This window comes from Stegostoma tigrinum, chromosome 1 (genome assembly GCF_030684315.1).
Source record: "Stegostoma tigrinum isolate sSteTig4 chromosome 1, sSteTig4.hap1, whole genome shotgun sequence".
In the NCBI taxonomy this organism is placed as follows: Eukaryota; Metazoa; Chordata; class Chondrichthyes; order Orectolobiformes; family Stegostomatidae; genus Stegostoma; species Stegostoma tigrinum.
This window is the reverse complement of record NC_081354.1, coordinates 147,081,027-147,100,154: the sequence shown is the minus strand read 5'-3', so window position 1 is coordinate 147,100,154 and position 19,128 is coordinate 147,081,027.

The window sequence follows — 19,128 nt, the reverse complement described above, 5'->3', positions numbered from 1 at the left end:
AATATTGTGGGTATATATTCCACTATAATATTAGCTTTTTAGAATTGTTTCACTACATTGTTTTAAGTATCACAACATAGCTTATATGTAGACAAACAGGAGGCTGGAAGAACACAGCAGGCCAGCAGCATCTGGAGGAATGGAGCAGTCAACATTTTGTGTGCTTAATATTAGTATGGTACAGTTGTAGAAGACACTCCACCCAGCAGATGTCTGTATGTTTTCCATAATTGCCAGATTTCAAATGCAGTCTGTAAGAACTCAGTAAACAATCATTACAAGAACATTTCTAAGTAAAACATTAGCAGTGTAACCTTTTTCTGTTGGATGATGAGTGCAGATTGCTTTGGAGATGGAGGTTAGTGTGCATGAGGTGATCAAGAACCTATCATCAAATTGCCAGAATTTCAAAGCTACAGCTCACATTGTAGGCAATAATGACAAACCTTGTCCCTATTATCTCAGTGTCATAAAATCTCAGGTCTTTAATGACAACATGATATGTTGCTAGGTTTGCCCATGGCTTTCGTTGATAAAAAGTATTGTTTCAAGTACGATTGACAACAGTTTTTTTTGTCATACTACGTAATTAGCATTTAACAAATTTGATTGAGAAATTAAACAACAATAACACAGAAACTGGGGGAGATGATGACCACGGGGTATTATCGTTGGACTATTAATCCAGAGACTCAGATAACATTCTGGGAACCGGGACTCAAATCCCACCACAGCAGATGGTGGAATTTAAATTCCATAAAATATCTGGAATTAAGAGCCTAATGATTGTTGATTGTCAGGAAAATCCATCTGGCTCACTAATGTCATTCAGGGAAGGTTCTGCCATCCCCACCTGGTCTGGTCTACATGTGAATCCAGGCCCACAGCAATGTGGTTGACTCTTAACTACCCTCTGGGCAATTAGGGATGGGCAATAAATGCTGCCTAGCCAGTGACACCCTCATTCCATGAATGAATAAAGAAGAGAAAGAGTGACTGGGGGAATGATTAGTTTGATATTTACCGCAGATTGACATAAAGATAGGTGGAGAGACAGGAAGTATTGAAGGAGTGAGGAGGCTGCATAAGGTCTTGGGCAGGCTAGGAGAGCAGGCAAAGAAGTGGCAGATGGAATACAATTTGTGGTTAGGCACTTCGGTAGGAAAAATAAAGAACTTTTCTAAACAGGGAAAGGCTTCAGAAATATGAGGCACCAAAGGACTTAGGAGTCCTAGTTCAGGATTCTCTTTTGGCTAACATGCCGTTTCAGTTGACAGTTAGGAAGGCCAATGCAATTCACTTCAAGAGGATTAGAATACAAGAGCAGAGATATACTGTTGAGGCTGTATAAGGCTCTGTCAGACTACATTTGAAATATTGTGAGCAGTTTTGTGATCCACATCCAAGGAGGATGTGGTGGCCTTGGAGGGGGTCCAGGCGATGGTAAGAAGGCTTGTCATAAGAGGAGCAGTTGATGACTCTGGGTCAGTACACAATGGAGTTTAGAAGAATGATGTTAGAGAGGAATCACATTTGAAACTTACAGAATTCTGAGAGGCCTGGATATAGTGGATATAAAGAGGATATTTCCACTGATAGGAAAGACCGGGCACAGCTCCAGAGTGAAGGGAGAACTGTTTAGAACTGAAATAAGGAGGAATTTCTTCAGTCAGAGAGCAGTTAATTTGTGGAACTCGTTGCCACAAAAGGCTGCAGAGGCGAAGTCGTTGATTGTATTGAAGACAGAGAGAGATAGATTCTTGACTAGTAAGACGGTCAATGGTTATGGGGAGAAGACAAGAGAATGAGGTTGAGGAACATAGCAGTCACAACTGAATGAGCTTTATGGGCCAAATGACCTAATTCTGCTCCTATATTTTATAGTCTTCTGTCCATTTAATTATTTTGTTTAGAATATTGGACACTCCTCCACCAAAAAAAAATCAACTGTAATTCTGTCTACCCCATTACTTTTTGACACCCTTGGTGGCCAATAATCTATCTATTTCTGCTATAAAAACATTCAATGACATTGCCTCTACTCTTCCCCGGGAAGAGTTGCACTGATTCACAGCCCTCCAAGAGGAAAATATTTCTACTCATCCCAGTCTTAGGTGAGAGGCCTCTTGCTTTTAAAGTATGGTCTTGTCTCTCCCACAAATCTTTTGAAGATTCACTCTGTCAAATCCCCTCATTTGTATATTTAAACTCCGCCATCTGATCTTTCAGCTTGAGGTGACCCCTCATCACAAAAACCAGTTGAGTGAATCTTCCCTGAACTGCTTCTAATGCAATGAAGTCCTTTAATGTTTTAAATAAGGAGGTTAACACAAGATAAGTATTCTAGATGTGGTCTCACCAGCTCCCTCCAGTTGTAGTAATCGCCTCTATTTTCACAAAAACTGAAAGAACTGCTGATGCTGGAAATCAGAGACAAAAAATCAGTCGGTCTGGCAGCATCGGTAGAGAGAAAATAATGTTTTTGACCTGTGACTTCGACAATCACTACTTTCATATTCAATTCACCCTCCAATAACCTCCAATATTCCATTTGCTTTCCCCGTCATTTGTTATGCCTGTAAACTAACTGCAGACATACACCATTGAGACAAATAAGAAATAATCTGGTCTAGCTAATGAGTTATAGTTTAGCAAATATTGAGATCGATAGACCACTGCCCATTTTAAAATGGATGATTTTAAGCAAAATAAAACTTCTGTTATCACAAACTCGCTTTGACATCACTATAGTGGAGATAATGTTGCAAATTTGGAGATATTGGCTTGCAAAGCCTGAGTGGTGATGCATGGTACCAAGCCTGATGGCTCCATGTGGTCCCACTTTTTTGTGGAAAATGAACCTCTTATTTTACTGTGTGATGGTTCATATTCCCTCTGTAACTCCCAATTATTGTCAAAAGATCCACACTTTCAACTCCTGCCATCCTACAATATTCCATACAAAAGCAGTGTTTAAAAGATATTTAGATAAGTCCATTAACAAGAAATGTTTGGAGGGATATAGGCAAATTGCAGGCAGGTTGGGCTAGTTTAATTTGGGATTATGGTCTGCATGGACTGGTTGGACTGAAGGAGCTGTTTCTGTGCTCAATGACTATGATTTGATAAAAACCAAAAGAACTGCAGATACTGGAAATCAGAAACAACAACAAAGCATAAATTTCTTGACAAACCCAACAGGCCTGGCAGCATCTGTGGAGAGAAATCAAAGTTAACATTATGGGTCAAATGACCTTTCATCAGAACTGAGAAACTGAAAGTTCAGAAGAAGGGTCACTAGACCTGAAAACGTTAACTCTGAGTTCTGACCAGAGATGCTACCAGACCTGCTGAGTTTTTCAAACAAGTTGTTTTACTCCAATATTCCATGCTCAGTCCTGCTGTACCTCAGCATTCACAGTGTGCTATTTGTCCTGATTGATAATTACAGGCATCTTGTGGTATCTGCACCTCGGCCAGTATGTGGCACAGGGTAACGATAGTCTGAGGTATCTGAGGTATTACTGATCCTCCTTTGCCTATACAGTGTACAATATGGTCTAGTTATTAGTCCTGAGCAATAGATCATAGTTGAATCTAAACAGAAGAAATGCTTGTCTTAGTTGAACAAAAATGCACAATAGCAATAATCACAACTTGCATTACTAGTCAGGCATAATTACTAAGGATACTTGCGAGCTGTCCAGAATTCATCTGCTCAGTACAAAGGTGAGTGGAGAATTTCATGCTTTCATCCCAAGACAGTGTGTGACATCACCAGATTGGGTAAAGATATTGCAACTTCAATATTAGAACATAGATACAGAACATAGAATATTACAGCACAGTACAGGCCCTTCGGCCCTCGATGTTGTGCCGACCTGTCATACCAATCTCAAGCCCATCTGACCTACACTATTCCATGTACGTCCATATGCTTATCCAATGACGACTTAAATGTACCTAAAGTTGGTGAATCTACGACCGTTGCAGGCAAAGCATTCCATTCCCTTACTGCTCTCTGAGTAAAGAAACTACCTCTGACGTCTGTCCTATATCTTTCACCCGTCAATTTAAAGCTATGCCCCCTCGTGCTCGCCGTCACCATCCTAGGAGAAAAAGCCTCTCCCTATCCACCCTATCTAACCCTCTGATTATTTTATATGTTTCAATTAAGTCACCTCTCAAATCTTCTTCTCTCTAATGAAAACAGCCTCAAGTCCCTCAGCCTTTCCTCGTAAGACCTTCCCTCCATACCAGGCAACATCCTAGTAAATCTCCTCTGCACCCTTTCCAAAGCTTCCACATCCTTCTTATAATGCGGTGACCAGAACTGTACACGATACTCCAAGTGCGGCCGCACCAGAGTTTTGTACAGCTGCAGCATAACCTCTTGGTTCCGGAACTCGATCCCCCTATTAATAAAAGCTAAAACACTGTATGCCTTCTTAACAGCCCTGTCAACCTGGGTGGCAACTTTCAAGGATCTGTAAACTAACTGCAGACATACACTATTGAGACAAATAAGAAATCCGAGGTTATCCGAGGACACCGAAATCTCTCTGCTCATCTACGCTACTAAGAATCTTACCATTAGCCCTGTACTTTGCCTTCTGGTTACTCCTACCAAAATGCATCACTTCACACTTGTCTGCATTAAACTCCATTTGCCACCTCTCAGCCCAGCTCTGCAGCTTATCTATGTCTCTCTGCAACCTACAGCATCCTTCCTCACTATCCACAACTCCACCGACCTCAGGGTCGTCTGCAAATTTACTAACCCATCCTTCTACGCCCTCATCCAGGTCATTTATAAAAATGACAAACAGCAGTGGACCCAACACCGACCCTTGCGGTACACCACTAGTAACTGGTCTCCAGGATGAACATTTCCCATCAACTACCACCCTCTGTCTTCTTTCAGCAATCCAATTTCCGATCCAAACTGCTATATCTCCCACAATTCCATTCCTCTGCATTTTGTACAATAGCCTATTGTGGGGAACCTTATCGAACGCCTTGCTGAAATCCATATACACCACATCAACCGGTTTACTCTCATCTACCTGTTTGGCCACCTTCTCAAAGAACTCAATAAGGTTTGTGAGCCCTTCCCTTCATAAAACCGTGCTGACTATCCCTAATCAATTTATTCTTTTTTAGACGATTTTAAATCCTATCCCTTATAACCTTTTCCAACGCTTTACCAACAACTGAGGTAAGGCTCACTGGTCTATTATTACCAGGGTTGTCTCTACTCCCCTTCTTGAACAGAGGAACCACATTTGCTACCCTCCAGTCATCTGGCGCTATTCCTACAGCCAATGACGAGTTAAAGATCAATGCCAAAGGCTCGGCAATCTCCTCCCGGGCTTCCCAGAGGACCCGAGGATAAATCCCATCCGGCCCAGGGGACTTATCTATCTTCACCTTCTGAAGAATTTCTAATTCCTCTTCCTTGTGAACCTCAATCCCACCTAGTCTAGTAGCCTGTGTCTCAGTATTCTCCTCGACAACATTGTCGTTTTCTAGAGTGAATACTGTTGAAAAATATTCATTTAGCGCTTCCCCTGTCTCATCTGAGCCCTCTCTTTAGGTCTTTCCTGGCTACCTCGTAGCCCTCAAGTGCCCTAACTGAGCCTTCACATCTCATCCTAACATAAGCCTTCTTCTTCCTCTTGACCAGAGATTCCACCTCCTTCATAAACCACAGCTCCTGCACTCTACAGCTTCCTCTCTGCCTGACAGGCACATACTTATCTAGGACACACAGGAGCTTTTCCTTGAATAAGCTCCACATTTCTAATGTGCCCATCCCCTGCAGTTTCCTTCCCCATCCTATGCTCCCTAAATCTTGCCTAATCTCATCGTAATTGCCTTTCCCCCAGCTATAACTCTTGCCCAGTGGTATACACCTATCCCTTTCCATCACTGAAGTAAACATAGCAGAATTGTGATCGCTGTCACCAAAGTGCTCACCTACCTCCAAATCTAACACCTGGCCAGACTCATTACCCAGTACCAAATCTAATGTGGCTTTGCCTCTTGTTGACCTATCTACATACTGTGTCAGGAAGCCCTCCTGCACACACTGGACATAAACTGACCCATCTATAGTACTCGGCAAAAACTGACCCATCTATAGTACTCGAACAAAAACTGACCCATCTATAGTACTCGAGTACTACAGATGGGTCAGTTTTTGTTCGAGTACTATTAGCTTATTCAAAATATTAACTTTTCTTTTCATTTCAATAGTCTGTTTGGGAATTCAGAACAGTGGGAATGGATGTCAAGGCAGTTGCATGCTCCTCCTGTAGAATGAGAGAGGGAAGGGTCACCACTAGTGTCCCAACCTATTACATCTGCGGGAAGTGCAACCAACTCCCAACTCCAGCTCCCCGGAAGCCACGTTAGGGAACTGGAGCTGGAACTGGATGAACTTCAGATCATTTGGGAGGCTGAGGGGGCAATAGAGAGGAGTTATAAGGAGGTGGTCAGACCCAAGGTACAGGAAAAAGGTAGCTGGGTGACTGTCAAGAAGGGGAAAGGGAATAGGAGACAGTGCAGGGATCCCGTGTGGCCATTCCCCTCAATAACAAGTCTACTGTTTTGGATACTGTTTGGGGGGACAACTTACCGGGGGTAAGCCATGGGGTACAGGTCCCTGGCAGAGATTCTGTCCCTGTTGCTCAGAAGGGAAGAGGGGAGAGGAGGAGAGCATTAGTCATTGAGGACTTCATAGTTAAGGGGACAGATAGGAGATTCTGTGGAACAAGAGAGACTAGCAGTTGGTGTGTTGCCTGTCAGGTGCCAAGGTCCATGATGTCTCAGATCGTATTTTCAGGATCCTTAAAGGGGAGGGGTCGCAGCCCAAGTCGTGGTCCCCACAGGTACCAACGACATAGGGAGGAAAAAGGATGGGGATGTAAGGCAGAAATTTAAGGAGCTAGGGTGGAAGCTGAGAGCTAGAACAAACAGAGTTGTCATCTCTGGTCTGTTACCTGCGCCACGTGCTAGCGAGGCGAGGAATAAGAAGAGAGAACAGTTGAACATGTAGCTACAGGGATGGTGCAGGAGGGAGGGATTCAGACACCTGGATAATTGGGGCTCATTCTCAGGTAGGTGGGACCTCTACAAACAGGATGGTCTACACCTGAACCACCTATCCTGGGGAGGGGGTGTGGAATTTGCTAATGCTCTTCGGGAGGGTTTAAACTAATTCAGCAGGGGTTGGGAACATGAATTGTAGCTCCAGTATAAAGGAGGTTGAGAGTAGTGAGCTCATGAATAAGGTTTCAATGTCGCAGGGGTGTAGCAGCAGGGAGGAAGGTGGCTTGAAGTGTGTCTACTTCAACGCCAGGGGCATCCGGAATAAGGTAGGTGAACTTGCAGCATGGGTTGGTACCTGGGACTTTGACGTTACGGCCATTTCGGAGACATGGATAGAGCAGGACAGGAATGGTTGTTGCAGGTTCTGGGGTTTAGATGTTTAGGTAAGATCAGGGAAGGTGGTAAAAGAGGGGGAGGTGTGGCACTGTTAGTAAAATCCAGTATTATGGTGGCAGAAAGGACATTTGATGAGGACTCATCTACTGTGGTAGTATGGGCTGAGGTTAGAAACAGGAAAGGAAAGGTCACACTGTTGGACGTTTTCTATAGGCCCCCGAAAAGTTCCAGAGATGTAGAGGAAAGTATTGCAAAGATGATTCTGGATAGGAGTGAAAGTAACAGGTTAGTTGATATGGGGGACTTTGACTTTCCAAATATTGACTGGAAACTCTATAGTTCAACTACTTTAGATGGGTCAGTTTTTGTCCAGTGTGTGTAGGAGGGTTTCCTGACACAGTACGTAGATAGGCCGACAAGGGGCAATGCCACATTGGATTTGGTATTGGATAATGAGCCCAGACAGGTGTTAGATTTGGTGGTACGTGAGCATTTTGGTGATAGTGACCACAATTCGGTTACGTTCACTTTAGCAATGGAAAGGGATAGGTATATACCGCAGGGCAAGAGTAATAGCTGGGGGAAAGGCAATTACGATGAGATTAGGCAAGATTTAGGATGCACAAGATGGGGAAGGAAACTGCAAGGGCTGGGCATAATTGAAATGTGGAGCTTGTTCAAGGAACCGCTACTGCGTGTTCTTGATAATTATGTACCTATCAGGCAGGGAGGGAGTGGTCGAGCAAGGGAGCCGTGGTTTACTGAAGAAGTTGAATCTCTTGTCAAGAGGAAGAGGGAGGCTTATGTAAAGATGAAGCATGAAGGCTCAGTTAGGGCACTTGAGAGTTACAAGTTAGCCAGGAAGGAGCTAAAGAGAGAGCTAAGAAGAGCCAGGAGGAGACATGAGAAGTCTTTGTCAGGGAGGATCAAGGAAAACCCTAAAACTTTCTATAGATATGACAGGAACAAAAGAATGACTAGAGTAAGATTAGAGCCAGTCAAGGACAGTAGTGGAAAGTTGTGTGTGGGGTCTGATGAGATAGGAGAGGCGTTGAATGAATATTTTTCGTCACTACTCACACAGGAAAAAGAAAACATTGCCGAGGAAAATACTGAGATACAGGCTATTAGACTAGGTGGGTTGGGGTTCATAAGGAAGAGGTGTTAGCAATTCTGGAATGTGTGAAAATAGATAAGTTCCCTGGACCAAATGGGGTTTATCCTAGGATTCTCTGAGAAGCTGGGGAGGAGATTACAGATCCTTTGCCGTGGATCTTTATGTCATCATTGTCTACAGGAATACTGCCAGAAGACTAGAGGATAGCAAATGTTGTCCCCTTGTTCAAGAAGGGGAGTAGAGACAACCCTGGTAATTACAGATCAGTGAGCCTTACTTCGATCATGGATAAAGTGTTGGAAAGGATTATAAGAGATAGGATTTATGATCATCAAGAAAAAAATAATTTGATTAGGGATAGTCAACATGGTTTTGTGAAGGGTAGGTCATGTCTCACAAGCCTTATTGAGTTCTTTGAAAAGGTGACCAAACAGGTGGATGAGGGTAAAGCGATTGATGTGATGTATATGGATTTCAGTAAAACGTTTGATCAGGTTCCCCACAGTAGGCTATTGCAGAAAATACGGAGGCATGGGATTGAGGGTGATTTAGCAGTTTGGATCAGAAATTGGCTAGCTGTAAGAAGGCACAGGGTGGTGGTTGATGGGAAATGTTCATCGTGGAGTTCCGTCACTAGTGGTGTACCGCAAGGATCTGTTTTGGGGCCATTGCTGTTTGTCATTTTTATAAATGACCCGGAAGAGGGCATAGAAGGACGGGTTAGTAAATTTGTGGATGACACTAAAGTCAGTGGAGTTGTGGACAGTGCGGAAGGATGTTGTAGGCTGCAGCGGGACACAGATAAGCTACAGAGCTGGGCTGACAGCTGGCAAATGGAGTTTACTGCGGAAAAGTGTGAGGTGATTCACTTTTCAAGGAGTAACAGGAATGCAGAGCTCTGGGCTAATGGTAAGATTCTTGGTCGTGTGGTTGAGCAGAGAGATCTCGGTGTTCATTTACATAGATCCCTGAAAGTTGCCACCCTGGTTGATAGGGTTGTTAAGAAGGTGTACGGTGTGTTAAGTTTTATTGGTAGAGGGATTGAGTTTTAGAGCCATGATGTCATGGCTGTACAGAACTCTGGTGTGGCCGCGCTTGGAGAATTGCGGGCAGTTCTGGTCACCTCATGTTAGGAAGGATGTGGAAGCATGTAATAGCATGGGTGCAGAGGAGACTTACCAGGATGTTGTCTGGTATGGAGGGAAGGTCTTATGAGGAAAGGCTGAGGGGCTTGAGGCTGTTTTCGTTAGAGAGAAGTTAAGAGGTGACTTAATAGAGACATAGAATATGATCAGAGGATTAGATTGGGTGGACAGTGAGAGCCTTTTTCCTCGGATGGTGATAGCTAGCATGAGTGAGCATAGTTTTAAATTGAGGGGTGGTAGATATCAGACAGAAGTCAGAGGTAGGTTCTTTACTCAGAGAGTAGTAAGGGCATGGAATGCCCTGCCTGCAACAGTCGTGGACTCACCAACTATAAGGGCATTTAAATGGTCATTGGATAAACATATGGTGAAAATGGAATAGTGCAGGTTAAATGGGTTTCAGATTGGTTTCACAGGTCAGCGCAACATTGAGGGCTGAAGAGCCTGTACTGTTCTGTGTTCTAAAGCCAATCCCCGGTATGGCACTTCTCACTCTCTGATCCCAGGCCAATCTCTCAAGTAATAAATGCTATCTGGCTTTTTATGGATAATGTAACAATATACCATCCCTCTTTCTATAATAATTTAATGCTCCCCTTTTGTTAACATTCTATAATTTAGAAAATGAACATACACAAACATATTGAAAAGGCCATGAATCATTTATAGCCTGCTTTCGTTTTTCAGAAACAAAAAATAGTCTCTGTATCACTTATTTCGTGCTATCTATCTTATGAATTTGTCAGTCACTGCGCTCAATAATGGGTTGGACTGCTGCTCAGATGACGTTGTATGTATTGTTCCTGGTGTTTCAGGAGCTGTGCTTGATATTGCTCTTGTGTCACATGCTGGGGATGTTGTTAACATTGATGTTCTGCTGTTTGATGGTGATGTCATTGATGTTGCCTTGCTGGTTGGTAATATTGCCCATGTTGTCATGCTGATTTATTTTTTCCCAGCTTGGGTGCAAGCTGAGTGCGAACTCTGTCCCTTCTTATTTGAATATTGGTTTCAGCCTTAATGATGGCATCTTGGAATCTCAGATTTATCAATAAATTTTGGTGCATTTCTGAAGGTCAGTAATATCTAAAGTGCTCTTATCTTTCTTAATTGCATCTCAAGGATTGTCTCTACAGTAATGATGAACATCCTCAATTTATATATAGACCAGACTAACAAAACCATTGTTAATGCTCTGAAGGATGAATTCCTGGACTATCTATGAAATGGGTTTCCAGAATAATTCATTGCAGATCCAAATACTGATCAGTTTATTTTGGATAATGTATTGTGTATTGATAAAGACCTAATTAATAACCTTGCTGTAAAGGAGTCTTTTGGAAATAGTGACCATATCGTAATAGAATCCAATATTATTTTTGAAAGTGATCTATGTTATTCTAAACTTGGGGTCATAAAACTGAAGAAAGGAAGCTATGAAGGCACAAAAGGCAATTTGTTTATATGGGCCGGGAAAATATGCTAACAGATTTGACAGTAGACCGGAAATGCTACTCCTTGAAGAAATGTTACATTGCCCATAACAGATGTACATTCCTTTTGAGGAACAAACACCCAAAGGGAAAGTTAAATAAGTCATGTTTAATAAAAGAGGTTAGAAAGTAATTACATCAAAGAAATTGGCTTATAATTATGCAAGAAATATTGACATGACTAAGGGTTGGGAGTAATTTGGGCCAAAAATGGAAGGTATGTGCCTTCCAGCAGAACTGATTCTATAAATACTAGGAGTTGAAACCTTTGCTGATTTGTTCTCCCCCTAAATTTGGATATTTGTCCCTTTATAACTGTGAAGATGTCGAAGGGTTTCACCTTGGATAAAATTAATCCACACAGATCAGAGACTGAAGCCTGAAACTCTCTTACCTGAGTTGTTTGGCACTGTAGCATATCAATAATGGTATTTAGCACTGTGCAATCAGGAGGGTGAAAAGGAATTTTATTAAATAGTCATTTTTGTTCTACATAAATCTTTGAATTTCATCATTTAGTTTTTGAGTATTTATTTCTTTATCAATGCTTTCAGAACGTAACATTTTGAAGGAAAATCAAATGGCTGATCACAACTGTAGTATCATTAAAAAAAGAATTGTACTCTTACTTATTTCATCCATTTCCAACTGCCATTTTCAAAAGGTTAAACCACAAATTATCCTGCACACTGTAAAGGTTTGAAGTGTTAAATCAGGGTTTTTAAAAATAATTTGAAGGCTGAATTTCAGACAGGCATCAGGCTTTATTACTGATCAATAAAATGTCAGAATACTCATTACATCAATGCTGCTAAAAGGAGAAAAATTGCAGGATTCAAAAGGCATGAAGGGTTCCATTATACCACTACAATAAATGGTGACCTTTGGGCTACAGGTTTATTTATTGTGTATCCCTGTTTCCAAAGGTACTGTACTTTTACTTCTGCTGACAGCTCATCATTTTATATCTCTATCAAGTTAGGTTGAATTGAGTGCTAATATCTCTGTTTATTTTCCAGACTCTGTTCACAAGCTTCTGTAATCACAATGCTGCAAGATAACTCTTGAGTAGGTTTTATTGGCTGGAATGCAGACCCTTGACCTGTGTCTTGGATGGTTGCCAACGATGCAGTTAAAGCTGAGTTAGACTATCTCCCTAAAGGATAATTACAGCACATTTCCAGAGGGATATTTGTATTATATTGTATACGTTTTAAGAAACTTTTACTGACAGTTTACGTACCAGTTGAAAACTCTTGCTGATTAAATGCTATCATTATTAAATATACTTTGATTTCCTTTATTCAATTTTGACATCTAAATAACTTTATTAAATGTTTTAAGTGCTTTGCAACAATTTAATCACAACCACATTTATTGGAGGGAAGATGATAAATCCGATCAGGCATCTGAGAGGGTTAATTTTTGCAGGAAATGGACAATAATAAAGATTTAGGAGTAAAGGGGGGAGTTTAGTGGAACGTTTTTGATGTTATCATAACACAGTTCTCATTTACATTACCAAAACAGGCCAATGAAGCAAGTAGGATTAATGGGTTTTTGAAACAATTTGATGAATTTGTTGATAAGACAAGGAATCATGAAACATAGTGAAGATGGTGGATGTGTTTTGTACATAGCAGCAGTTGTTCTGTGGTGCTGCCGTTGGTGAGTCAAGGGAGTTAGTGTACAGTGACAATAGTTTTTCCATGAAATGAACGATCAGTGTTACTGACTTATGATGATTTAAGAAGCCAAATTGCTGCTTTTTGGCATTTTAGTAATTTGGCACCTACTGTTTTTCTTGATGACTGCAACCCTGATTTCTTTCTTATTGTCATGAATAAGTAACATTTATTACCACACTACTTCAGTTTTTAAGCCATTTGTGTTAAAGCTGGTGACATACTTTAATAAATGTTGCAATGTAGAAGGGATCAAAGGTGATAATGGGAACTGCAGATGCTGGATAATCTAAGATAACAAAGTGTGAAGCTGGATGAACACAGCAGGCCCAGCAGCATCTCTGGAGCACAAAAGCTGACGTTTCGGGCCTAGACCCTTCATCAGAGAAGGGGATGGGGAGAGGCCCGAAACGTCAGCTTTTGTGCTCCTGAGATGCTGCTTGGCCTGCTGTGTTCATCCAGCTCCACACTTTGTTATCAGGGATCAAAGGTGGATTTTTCTAACTGTTTCATGGATTGTGATTGCTCCATTAAAAATGCCAGTAGTGATCTGCAAGAATGTACTTAGCACTATTTCAACTTATTAACTCATCATCCCTGTGTTTGCTGATCTATTTTCTGCAATGCCCAGTTTTGAAATAAATGTCCTTGTGATCCAATTTCTCTGTGGCCTCAATCCTTCCTATTTCTTATAACCTACTTTAAACCCTACAACCCTTCAAAACTGTTGTCCTCTTTTGCATGCTCCATTCCTTCAACCTACCACCAATAGATGTGCTTTCAACTGTTCAGATCTTAGGCTCTGGGATTTTCACCTGAAACTTATTGCTTCTGTTCTCTTTTAGATCACTCATAGAATCATAGAGTCCTAAAGCATGGAAACAGACACCCCTGAAAACTCACCACCTTGACTTGGAATTCTAATAACTTGTCCTAATGTCTCCTTTGCCTCCTTTAAGAACAAAGAACAAAGAAAATTACAGCACAGGAACAGGCCCTTCAGCCCTCCAAGCCTGCGCAGGTCGAGATCCTCTGTCTAAACTGTCATCTATTTTTTAAGGGTCTGTGTCCATTTGCTCCCTGTCCATCCATTTACCTGTCCAAATATATCTTAACAGACGCTAACGTGTCTGCGTCCACCACCTCCACTGGCAACGCGTTCCAGGCACCCACCACCCTCTGTGTAAAGAACTTTACACATATATCTCCCTTAAACTTTCCTCCTCTCACTTTGAACTCATGACCCCTAGTAATTGAGTCCCCCACTCTGGGAAAAAGCTTCTTGCTTTCTACCCTGTCTATACCCCCCATGACTTTGTAGACCTCAATCAGGTCCCCCCTCAATCTCTGTCTTTCTAATGAAAATAATCCTAATCTATTCAACCTCTCTTCATAGCTAGCACCCTCCATAACAGGCTACATCCTGGTGAACCTCCTTTGCACCCTCTCCAATGCATCCACATCCTTTTGGTAATGTGGCGACCAGAACTGTATACAGTACTCCAAATGTGGCCGAACCAAAGTCCTATACAACTGCAACATGACCTGCCAACTCTGGTACTCAATACCCTGTCCAATGAAGGAAAGCATGCCATATGTCTTCTTGACCACCCCATTGACCTGCATTGTCACCTTCAGGGAATAATGGACCTGAACACCCAGATCTCTCTGTTCATCAATTTTCCCTAGGACTTTTCCATTTACTGTATAGTTCGCCCTTGAATTTGATCTTCCAAAATGCATCACCTCACATTTGCCCGGATTGAAGTCCATCTGCCATTTATCTGCCCAACTCTCCAGTCTATCTATATTCTGCTGTAATCTCTGACAGTCCATTCACTATCTGCTACTCCACCAATCTTAGTGTCATCAGCAAACTTGCTGATCAGACCACCTACACCTTCCTCCAAACCATTTACATATATCACAAACAACAGTGGTCTCAGCACAGATCCCTGTTGAACACCAGTAGTCACAGGTCTCCAATTTGAGATTTTCCCTTCTACTACTACTCTCTGTCTCCTGTTGCCTAGCCAGTTTTTTATCCATCTAGCTGGCACACCCTGGCCCCCATGTGACTTCACTTTCTCCATCAACCTGCCATGGGGAACCTTATCAAACGCCTTACTGAAGTCCATGTATATGACATCTACAGCCTTTCCCTCATCAATCAACTTTGTCACGTCCTCAAAGAATTATCAACTTTGTCACATCATCAAAGAATTAAGTTTTGTTTGATGATGTTCCAGTGGTCCCCAGCATTATAGATACTAGAGTTCAGCCAATTTGATTCATTTCACATGATATCAAGAAACGGTTGTAGACACTGGATATTGCAAACGTTACTGGTCCTGGCAACATTCCAGCAACAGTACTGCAGACTTGTGCTCCAGAATGTGCTGCTCTCCTAACTAAGCTCTTCCAGTACAGTTACAATACTAGTGTCAACCCAACACTGTGGAAAAGTGCCCAAATATGTCCTGTACTCAAAAAGCAGAACAAATCCAACCCGGCCAATTACCGCCCCATCAGTCTCCTCTTGATCATCCGTAATGTGATGGAAAGCATCGTCAAGCAGCACTGCTCAGCAATAACCTGCTCAGTGATGCCCAATTTGGGCTCTACCAGGGCCACTCAGCTCCTGAGTACAGCCTTGGTTCAAACATGGACAAAAGAGCTGAATTCCAGAGGGGAGGTGAGAGTGACAGGCCTTGACATCCAGGCTATATTCGACTGAGTGTGGCATCTAGGAGCCCTAGCAAAACTGGAATCAATGGGTAACAGGGGCAAATGCTCTGGTGGTTGGAGTCATACCTGACACATAGGAAGACGCTCATGGTTGTTGGCAGTCAATCATCTCAGATCCAGGATATTTCTGCAGGAGTTCCTCAGGGTAGTGCCCTCAGCTCAAACATCTTCAGCTGCATCATCAATGGCCTTCCCTCTGTCATAAGATCAGAGTTCACTGATAATGGCTCAATGTTCAGCACCATTTGTGACCCCTCAGATACTAAAGCAGTCTCTGTTCACATGCAACAAGATCTGGACAATTTCTAAGCTTGGGCTGACAAGTGGCAAGTAACATTCACACCACATCAATGCCAGGCTATGACCATCATCAATAAGAGACAGTCTAACCACTGCCCTATGACATTCAATGGTGTTACTACCACTGAATCCCCCACCACCAACATCTTGGGGGTTATCATTGACCAGAAACTCAAATGAACTCACAGCATAAACACTGGCTACAACCGCAGTTCAGAGGCTAGAATACCGTGGTGAGTAACTCACTTCTTGACTCCTAAAATCCGGTCCACAATCTACATGGCACAAGTCAGGAGTGTGATGGAATACCGTCCACTTGTCTGGATGAGTGCAGTACCGACAACACTTAAGAAGCTTGACACCACCCAGGACAAAACAGCCTGATTGCTTGGCACTACATCTTTAAGCATTCACTCCCTGCAGCACCGACGCTCAGTAGCAGCTGTGTGTACTATCTACAAGATCCACAGCAGAAATTCACCAAAGATCCTCAGACAACACCTTTCAAACCCACAATCATTTCCATCTGGAAGGACAAGGGCATCAGATGTATGGAAACACCACCACCTCCAAGTTCCCTTCCAAGCCACTCACCACCCTGACTTGGAAATATATCGCCGTTCCTTTATTGTCGCTGGGTCAAAATCCTGGAATTCCCTCCCTAATGGCATTGTGGGTCAACGTACAGCAGGTGGAGTGCAGCAGTTCAAGAAAGCAGCTCACTACCTCCTTCTCAAGGGCAACTAGGGATGGGCAATAAATGCTGGTAGCATCTCAAAAATTAATTTTAAAAAAGTGGTGCACTTTAGCATGCTGTATTATGTTAAAGATGCCAAACTGAACACGCTCATTCGGCTAGGGGAGGGAAGGAATCTCATACCAAGTTTCTAAAAAGTGTTATCCACTGGAAAGTTTCTTATATGTTCTGAGTTGTATCTGTGTTCACACTTGAATAATTGCTACTTCAGTAAAATAGTGTTGTCACCGGAAACAAAGATTGGCATGAATCAGAGCCTTCAGGAGAGGGGGGAAAAAGGTGAGAATTGGTTTGGAGAGGTGGGGGTAGGAGTGAAGGAAATTAAAAGGAGCTGAATTGACAGGCAATAATTAACCCAGGGTACTTCATTGATTGTATAGTGTGTGTATGTTAATTAAATCTCTTGCGCTGCTGGGGTCAGTAACTCATCGAAGCCAATTATGCCATCACTGCTCTTGTTTAAATAAATATCCATTAATCACGGAAAGCAGTAGTAAAAAAAGAAACCTAAGGACTATTGGATCTCGTCATAATTCTATGTGATTGCTTTTTTAAAGGAATTCTTGAATCAACACATCGTCTTAATCATCACTTTAATCCGATTAGAATAGTAGGCTCTGCTCAAAAATTGTAGCCATTTAATTACTTGAATTTTCTCAAACAACATTACTTTATGGCTTCTCTCTACAGTTGTATATATGATCAAATGCTTGCAGTGAAAAGCCTGGGTGAGAATTTGGGATCAGTAGTGTTCATTTTAGAGAAGCTACAAGTGGCCTCAGTGTTTGATGAACACATTTTTCCAATAATTGCCTGGATATCAAACTGATGAGGCATCACTGTATGTGCAGGAGACATCCAGAACTGTGCACAGCAGGCAGATTATAGAACTATGCATCAGCCAGTTTTGGAGCTGAGTGTTTAAGCAAATATCTGCTCTGAAATTTGCAAAGCTGATCACGGTTCAGCAGCAAGGAAGATTGTCAACTACTTAAGGTGCTGGGTCATTTCAGTTCGCTTTTGCCACAATTCTGAAAATGTTTGGTACCTTCAATAATTCCTTCCAGTCGCAAAGATGTCTATGTTTAGTGAGATGCTTTGAAAGGTATTCAGCATTCTTTCAAAAAGTGATCTAGGCCAACCATATAAATACTGTCGTTACAATAGCAGATCAGGAGCTGGGAATTCTGTGGCAGGTGATTCACTCATTACTTCAATAAACCTATCCAACATCTACCAGGTGCAAATCCAAACTGTGATGGAATGCTCTGGACTGACTATGTCCCAGCCTCCAGACTGCAAGGACACTGGTCCCTGAACTCTAGTCAGACAAGCCCCTTGAATGACTGTGGTGGAGTCACTTACTGAAGTCCTTCTTAATCTCACGAGAGCTGGTGCCTTTTGGCTCTCAGGTGCGAGTGTTTCATTATCTCATTTTCAGTGTCTTTGCTGCTTAAGCTGCTGGGACATCTCTTGATTGTAATGAGCTCTAGATGATGACAAGCTGCGTGCCTCTTCCTCTGTACTAAAAAGCAATGTAAGCAAAGAGATTGGCAGCCCTAAAAAAAAACAAAGTGAATTGCCATTATATGTCACTCAGGGATAGCAAGAACTACAGATGCTGGAGTCAGAGACAACACAGTGTTGAGCTGGAGGAACACAGCAAGTCAGGCAGCATCAGAGGAGCACGAAAGTTGGCATTTTGGGTCAGGATCCTTCTTCAGAAATGGGAGGGAACTTCAGGAAGGGAGCTGGGAAATAAATAGAAGGAGGAGATGTGGAGCTGGGGAAGGTAGGTGGGATGTCGATAGGTGAGGGCAGGTAAAGAGTGGTGGGGATTGGTCAGTGACATGGGAGGGGTGGACAGGTGGGAGAGAAGACAAACAGGTTGTTTCAGCTAGGAGGTGGGGATGAGCGGGAGGGTTGGACATGGGATGAAGCTGGGGGTGGGGAGATTTTAAAACTGATGAAGTCCACATTTAGGCCATCAGGCTGTAGGCTCCTGAGGTGGAATATGAGGTGTTGCTCCTCCAGTTTGTGGGTGGTTTCATTGTGACACTGGAGGAGACCCTGAATGGACATGTCACCCAGGGAGTGGGAAGGGGAGATAAAATGGTTGGTGACCAGAAAGCCTTGTTGATTGTCACAAACAGAGCGCAGATGCTCTACGAAAGTGACTGAGGGCTATGAAGATAAACTAAAAGCTTTAAGATCCATCTCGTGCAGATGCGTGAGCTTCGTGTTGTCACTGCAGCTTAAGGAATCTGGTTGTAATATGAAGGACATATAAGTCCCCACATATCAAAGTAATATCAACGTAATTCTTGAAATCCTGAGGTGGTGTGTGATTTGTTCTCAAAGCAGTCACAGTGATATAGAAATAACAAGGTGTAGAGCTGGATGAACACAGCAGGACAAGCAGCATCAGAGGAGC